The sequence below is a fragment of the Nicotiana tabacum genome, chromosome 20 (genome assembly GCF_000715075.1).
Source record: "Nicotiana tabacum cultivar K326 chromosome 20, ASM71507v2, whole genome shotgun sequence".
NCBI classification, from domain to species: domain Eukaryota; kingdom Viridiplantae; phylum Streptophyta; class Magnoliopsida; order Solanales; family Solanaceae; genus Nicotiana; species Nicotiana tabacum.
In genome coordinates, this window is record NC_134099.1 from 97,574,136 (window position 1) to 97,582,231 (window position 8,096).

General features: G+C 39.4%; 1 non-coding gene across 1 annotated transcript; it reads right to left on the reverse strand.

The window, feature by feature from the left end:
* Positions 1-5,361: 5,361 nt before the first annotated feature.
* Positions 5,362-5,468, reverse strand: LOC142174980 (small nucleolar RNA R71). Its single transcript, XR_012704177.1, has one exon. It is a non-coding gene; the product is annotated as a small nucleolar RNA R71 (small nucleolar RNA).
* Positions 5,469-8,096: the final 2,628 nt, after the last annotated feature.

Below are 8,096 nucleotides of genomic sequence, written 5' to 3' on the forward strand. Positions count from 1 at the left end.
ATAATTTATTTTGATGGATTAGTATATGAATCTTAACACTAGGAGTTAAATAAGGTTTTATGAAAGAATTTTAAAATTGAACTAAGGAGTGCAGTTACAAATTTTAGTGGAATAATTCGTAATTTATTATGGTAAATATTAATTTCGAAATTCGAAATTAATTCCATATAGGGAGCTAGCTAGTTTTGTTAATTAAATTTTGTGGTGCCTATTGTGCCTAAATAATAGGAAATAAATGAAATCTTTTCTAGCTAAACAAGTTTTGGCAAAGGGTTTTTACCCTAAAAACATGTCTATATATACATGGGTTTTTCCTCCATAGAACTGGCCGAAAATTTGGTGCCTTTTCCTTGAAATTTCGTCCACACGAACTGTTGAACGATGTTTTGGAGGTCATGATCATGCTACTTTGGAACTGGAGACCAATGAGATAGAATTACTTTGTTTACGTTTCAAGAGGTAACTCGTGTAAACTCTGTATATATTAATTGTTTAATTTACATATGAATTCAATACAGAAATTATTTCCGCTTCGTTGTATAATCCAACAAGTTGTATATTACTTAGAAATTCTAAAAAATGAATTGACTGTCTCTCGCTTTACTTTAGTTGTAAAAACACTTAATTTCTTGCTATATTGGATGAAAATGACTCCTTCATGTCTCTTATTTTCACGTTCTTCACGGTGACGGAGTCACAGTAGTTGTTACTTTGACATTGTGCTTTCTTTTTCTTGAATTTTCTCTTATGTTATTATTGAAGTCACGTGACTCACGTGACCTTTGTATTTGAGTCGGTTAGTTGAGTCGGTTAGTTGATACAATGTATAAATACACACTGCTGTACATTGAAGAATAAAAAATGCTAATGAGATTTCATTTCTTCAGCTTTGATTCTCTCTTCTTAGCTTCTAGATTCTTCTAACATGGTATCAGAGTAGTGATTAGGGCTCTGAATCTGCTTCTCTTCTTCTCCTTCAACCAGCTGGTCCGCCATGGGAGATACCTCAACACCTCAAATTGACCATCGTCATCCACTCTATCTTCAACCATTCGATACGCCTGGAGCAGTTCTAATAGATATCAAGCTAACAGGTCCTGAAAATTGTGGATTGTGAAGTAGATCGATGCGTTTGGCTTTATTGGGAAAGAACAAGCTAGGTTTTGTAGAAGGAACATGTGTGAAGAGTTTATACAAAGGAGAATTAGCAGATCTGTGAGAACAATGTAATGCTATGGTTCTCTCGTAGATTGGGAGATGTGTGTCGCAGCAGCTATTGTCGAGCATCGTCTACGCATCAAATGCAACGAAGGTCTAGGCTGAGTTCAAGGAAAGGTTTGGAAAATCTAATTTGACTAGATTCTATCACCTTTGGACTCAGATCGGAACCCGAACTCAAGGTACTGATTATGTTACCAAATACTTTACTAAAATGAAGGATTCTTGGGATGAACAAGACACTTTAATACCAGGTAAAGGATGTAATTGTAAGGAATCAGAACCATTTTTTGAAATGATTTATCAACAGCGTCTGGTACAATTTCTAGTAGGATTAAATGAGACTTATGCTCATGTTCGCAGTCAAATTTTGTTAAAAACTCCTGTGCTATCAATAATGAGGCATATGCCTTAGTGATTCAAGAAGAAAGCCAAAGGGCTCTTGGTGTAATGGATATGAATAATGAGCCATTGACCATGTTAGTTGGCAGGGGACAAATGATGAAAGGCAAAAGGTTTGATGTAGTATGTGAACATTGTGGGTATAAAGGGTATCAAAAGGAGAATTGCTACAGAATTGTGGGATATCCACCCGATTTCAAAAGAAAAAGAAAGTCAATGCATGAGAAGGGTTCTGGTGGCTTCAAAACTTAGGCAAATAATATAGCAGTCGAAGGAAGTAATTCTGCTGAAGGACACAACTCTACTGAAGACCAGTCTTAAGGCCATTATTTTACAGAGGAGAAGTATAAACAACTTGTAGACTTGCTAAACAAATCTTCAACTGCTGATTGTAAGGTCAACATGACAGGTATTGTTTCCATGCTATCAAGTGATTGTCTTTTTGAATAGATCATTAACTCAGGGGCCTCTGATTGTATCACATCCTGCAAGGAGAAACTAGTTGATATCAATAAGCTAGGAAGTCAGATAGGTAGAAAGGTACAAGTTCCAACTGGAAACAAATCACAAATAACAGATATATGAAGTGCAATAATCCTAGAGGGACAGAGGATAAAAGATGTTCTATATGTGCTAGACTTCAAGTTCAATCTACTTTCAGTGTCAAAACTGACCAAGGACCTTGTTTGCACTGTTAAATTTTTTCATGACTTCTGTCTTTTACAGGGTCTTTACAGTGGCAAGATGATGGGATTGGTAGAGAAATAGATGGTTTTTATATCCTTAGAGAAGCAATAAAACCAATAGCAAAACAACAGTGATAAAAGGAAACTATAATACAAAATTATGGCATTCAAGGTTAGGAAACCCCTCAATGAAGACAATGCAGCACATTTCCATCTTGAAAGGTTTGACAGATGAACATGCTCAGCAGGAGTGTCCAATATTTCTAATGGCAAAGCTACACAAGACAACATTCCAGACAGCACAAGTAAAACAGATGGTAGCTTTGAACTTGTACATCGAGATGTTTGGGGTCCTTATAAGCAGCCTACATATGATAGAAAATATTATTTTGTCTCAATTGTTGATGATTATAGTAGATATACATGGGTATGTTTGATTTAGTCTAAATGTGAAGTGATAGTTGTGTTGACTAAATTCTTTTCAATGATAAAAAACCAGTTTGGTATGAATATTAAAGTACTGAGATTTGACAATGGTACATAATTTTTCAATTCTAAATGGAGTGCTTGATTTTTCTGATCTTGAAATAATCCATCAAAGTAGTTGCCCATGTACTCCACAACAAAATGGTATTGTGGAAAAGAAACATAGACATATCTTGGAGGTTGCAAGAGCCTTAAAAATTCAGAGTTTAGTTCCAATTAGATTCTGGGGAGAATGTATTAGAACTGCAGTTTACCTAATTAATAAGCTACCAATTGTAGTCCTCAAAGGCAAGTCACCTTATGAAGTGGTTCATGGCAGAGCACCAAAACTGGAGCATTTGAGGGTGTTTGTGATATGGCAGTGTTTTACCAAAGGTAAATAAATTTGCTGCAAGAGCTAAAAGAATAGTGTTTATGGGTTATTCAGAAACACAAAAAGGGTACATATTATATGACATGGAGCCTAAAACTTTCTTGATAAGCAGAGGTGTTTTCTTCAAGGAAACTGTTTTTCCTTTCAAGGAAAGGAACCATGTAGACAATAAAGATGGTGATCCATTCCTGCTGGATTCAATTCCTACACCAGAAACAAGGCCTCATATTACCAGCTTAGATGATGACCAAGATATTGTGTCTGACACTTCTTCAGAGGGAGCATGATAATAGGTGAATTGGACTATAATTAGGCCCTAAAGAAACACCTTTTTGTATAGTTTTTATGGTAAAAAGTGATAACAAAATGCTCTGATTAGAGCTTTTCATGCTTTGCAGGCTATATACAATAAAAGAAGTCTATGGAGTACTTTTGGGATCAATTACGGAGAAAAAGAGGCCAATCTTACAATATTCGCTAAGTGCACCACGTGAAGGCAGCAAAACCAGAACTGGTGATGGACTGCCGCGGTCCTGGCGTAACCGTGGTCGGACCGTGGCAGAAGGCTATTATGGATTCTGAGAGGCTAGTTGGCCGCGGTCCTGGCGTGACCGTGGTAGGACCGCGATAAGAAGCGGAAAATTGAGGGACTGAAGTGCAAAACACGGAATATTTTTCCCAAAACCCTATATTAAACAATAAAACTCGTCCAAGGGAGGCATGTAATTTTTTAAAAAGTACTTTGGCAAGAAGAACAAGTGTGAGAGATCACCCAAAACATTATATTTTCTTCTTCTCTTTATTTTTCTTGCAATTTTGATCATGAATATTTTCATAGTTTATTTACCCATTGTCATGAGTAGCTAAATCCTTTGTCTAGGGTTTTGATGGAACCTATTGAAGGATGAACTTCTTGATTATGTTAATAAAGTTTGTCAGTTTAATCTCTCTTTGTTCAACTACGTGTTTGTTGTAGTTAATTGACAGGATCCTCAATTAGCTGTGCCTATTTAGTATGCATAACTCGGGAGAGAGTGCATATTTAGGTAATTGTTGAACAACATCACTCCCAAAGTATAAGAGGGATCTATAACTACGGGTTTAAAGGCGGAATTAGGGATAACGAAGTCTTGGGTGCAATCTAAAGTGAACTATAAGAAACAAAGCCAACTAGCGTATATCGGGAGAGTGTGCCTAGTAAATTATCGGGATTACTCGGGAGAGATTCACGGTAAAAAGAGTGTTCATGGTTGATAGAGATGTATTGGTAAATCTATATGAAACATAAACAGAAGGGATTCCATCAATAGGGGAAATCACTACCTTAGAACTTTCTCATTATTGTTCACAACTTAAGCATATTTAGTTTACAACTATTTATTGACTTTCAATCTTAGTTATTAAATATACCATCAACTGTTATTCACAATGTTTGGGGAAGTTGATTCTAAAGAATTTAGTAAGTCCAACGAAAGTAATTGATAGGTTAATTCTCTGTGGATTCGACTCTGGGCATAAATACTCAGGTTATATTTGCAACGTCCGCATTGTCCTTTTATAAGGCATAGTTGGGCGAGATCAAATTTTGGCGCCGTTGCCGGGAAATTAACGGTGTTATCAATTACAATTGAAAGAAGTACAAAAATTCTTATTGTAATCATTCTTTCTCTATACCCAATTTTTACATTGAAATTTTAACGTTTGTTGACTTGGTTGCACAGGTGCATGCTTAGAAACTCATCGAGATTTGGTGAAGTATTTGAAGCATTATCAGATCTCGAGAAAGTTTTCAAGGCCTTGAATCGGGCTAATCGGAAAAACAAACAACAACCAACAACTGCACAAGTCGAAATAGTCATAGCTGAAAATCTGTCCATAACCATTGTAGTTCCGCAGATACAGGCTGCGTCATTCCAAATTACGAATAACATGTTGCACTTGTTGCAGAACAAGGGACTATTTTCGGGGTCGCAAGTCGAAGATCCTCAGCAGCACTTGAAGAACTTCCTCTCTATCTGCAAAACCCAAAGGCAACCCAATGTAACTCCTGAAGCAATCAAGTTATTATTGTTTCCATTCTCAGTGACAGGAGCTGCCCAGACTTGGATAAACTCATTTCCCATAAATTCTATAACAACTTGGGATGAGTTAGTCAGGCAATTCCATAACAAGTTCCACCCACCCAATAAGACTGCTCAACAAATTGATGAAATTTTGAGTTTTAAACAGAGACCAATGGAGACACTGCATGAAACATGGGAGCATTTTAAAGGGATGCTGGTTATATGCCCGCACCATGGTATTCCAGATCTGATGTTGGGGCAGCGGTTTTACATGGGATTATCAGATAGCGTGAAGAACATTGTTGATGCTTCAGCTGGTGGAGCATTTTTGAGCAAAACATGGAGAGAAGGCCAGAGTCTGCTCGACAAGATGCACAAAATTTGGGATGGACAACCAGGAATGCACCTATCACTCCAGTGGTTCACTCAGTGCCCTTAGATCCATCCAACTCTATGGCTGAAAATATGACCACCTTATTGACACAGATGAGTGTACTCACCAAAAAGATGGAAGAGTCAGGGCAGAAGCAGCAGGTACACATCGTAGATACTACCAATGGGGGCTTGTGCGCATCTTGCATTACTCAGCCAATCGGTAACCAATGGAATACAGAACATGATCATCACCACTACCCTGAAGACATGAATTATGTGTCTAATTATGGAGTCCAGAGACAAGGTGGTCAGAATTGGGGCCAGCAAAATCAGCAATACAGGCCAGTCCATCCACAGTTCAACAATAGAAACATGGGAGGTATGAGACCCCCTAACAATATGGCACCTTACCCTAGGTCACAGGATATAATAATCAGAATCAGCAGCAAGGGTATCACCCTCCTCAGCAGCAGCATGGTGGATGCACATGATGCAGCAATCAAGAATATTGAAGTGCAGGTGGGCCAAATTTCTATGTCTCTGAACAATCGTCCTCATGGGACACTACCTGCAAACACCTAGATAAATCCAAAAGATCAAGGCCCAAAGCAGCTGATGGCGGTAAGTCTATGTAATGGCAGAGATCTGGATGTAGAGCAAGAGAGTGCTCGAGAAACTAGACAAGCTGAGACACTTATGCCAGTGTCCATTGAGCTGGATGAGTCAACGAAACTGACGGAGGTGCCAGTCCAGCCTGCCCAGGAAGAAAATAGCATTCAGAATGTGACCGAGAAAGAAACTGAGACAGTCCAGGAACCAGTAGTTGATGTAGCAGCTGATAAGGATCAATCCTAGTTGATTGGGAAGAAGAGACCTCCTGCACCTTTCCCTCAGAGGCTGGCTAAGTACCAAAAGGAGGAACAATACAAGAAGTTCTTCGAAATGCTAAAACAAATCCAGGTAAACATACCATTGATTGAAGCTTTGAAGGAGATGCCTGGGTATGCAAAAATGATGAAGGACTTGATGTCTCGAAAGTTTGATTTCCAAGACTTGGCCACAGTTACTCTTACTCAGACATGTAGTGCAGTGGTGACTAGACCAATTGCAGAAAAGCTGTCTGACCCAGGGAGCTTTACAATTCCATGCACTATTGGTAATTTTTCTTTTGCTAAAGCACTGTGTGATCTAGGGGCCAACATCAATCTTATGCCCCTGGAGATTTATAAGAGGCTGGGCATTGGAAGAGCTAGACCCACCTCTATGTTGTTGCAGCTAGCTGACAGGACAGTGAAACGACCCTCTGGTATACTGGATGATGTGCTAGTTCAGGTAGGGAAATTTATGTTCCCTGCAGATTTTGTGATCTTAGACTGCAGAGTGGATGAAGAGATTCCCATAATTTTGGGAAGACCATTCTTGGCCACAGGAGAGCTCTCATTGATTGTGAAACCGGGGAGCTCAAGATGTAAGTTGTTAGAAAAAGATCACCCTTTCTTGTTTTCTAATGATTGCAGGGTAGCATTCGAGGAGCTGAAAAAGAGACTAGTCACAACACCTATCATTGTTGCCCCCAACTGGGAGCAACCATTCGAACTCATGTGTGATGCCAATGACTACGCAGTGGGGGCAGTGCTGGGACAGCGGAAGGACATGCTGATACATCCAATCTACTATGCGAGTAGAACGCTGAGTGGAGCCCAACTGAACTATATTGTGACTGAGAAGGAGATGTTGGCTGTGGTGTTTGCCTTCGACAAGTTCAGATCATATCTGATTGGTTCTAAGGTAATTGTATACACTGATCATGCAGCTCTCAGGTACTTGATTGAGAAGAAGGAGTCTAAGCCGCGCCTGATTCATTGGGTGTTGCTGCTGCAAGAATTCGACCTTGAAATTCGTGACCGTAAGGGCATAGAGAAGCAAGTCGCTGATCATCTATCACGACTTGAGGGAGCTGAAAATGCAGTTGAGGCTGAAGATATTCTGGAAACCTTTCCAGACGAGCAGCTGCTCGCTACTAATCTTGAGAAAGCGCCATGGTATGCAGATTTTGTAAATTACCTGGCCTGCGGTATAGTTCCCTATGACCTTTCATCTATACAAAAGAAAAAGTTTTATCATGACTGCCGCATGTATTATTGGGATGAGCCTTACCTGTTTAGAATTTATGGTGACAATATGATCCAGAGGTGTGTCCCCGAGATAGAACAATCTTCTATTTTGCAGGCTTATCACGCATCGGCTTATGGAGGACATTTTGGAGGGGTCAGGACAGCTGCAAAAGTGCTTGAGGCCGGATTCTATTAGCCAACAGTGTTTAAAGATACACACCAATGGGTGAAGGGCTGCAATGAATGTCAGCGGACCGGGACCATTTCCCGTCGCCATGAGATGCCCATGAACCCAATTCAAGAGGTGGAAGTGTTTGATGTCTGGGGGATTGACTTCATGGGTCCCTTCGTTAGCTCCTATGGTAATAAGTACATACTT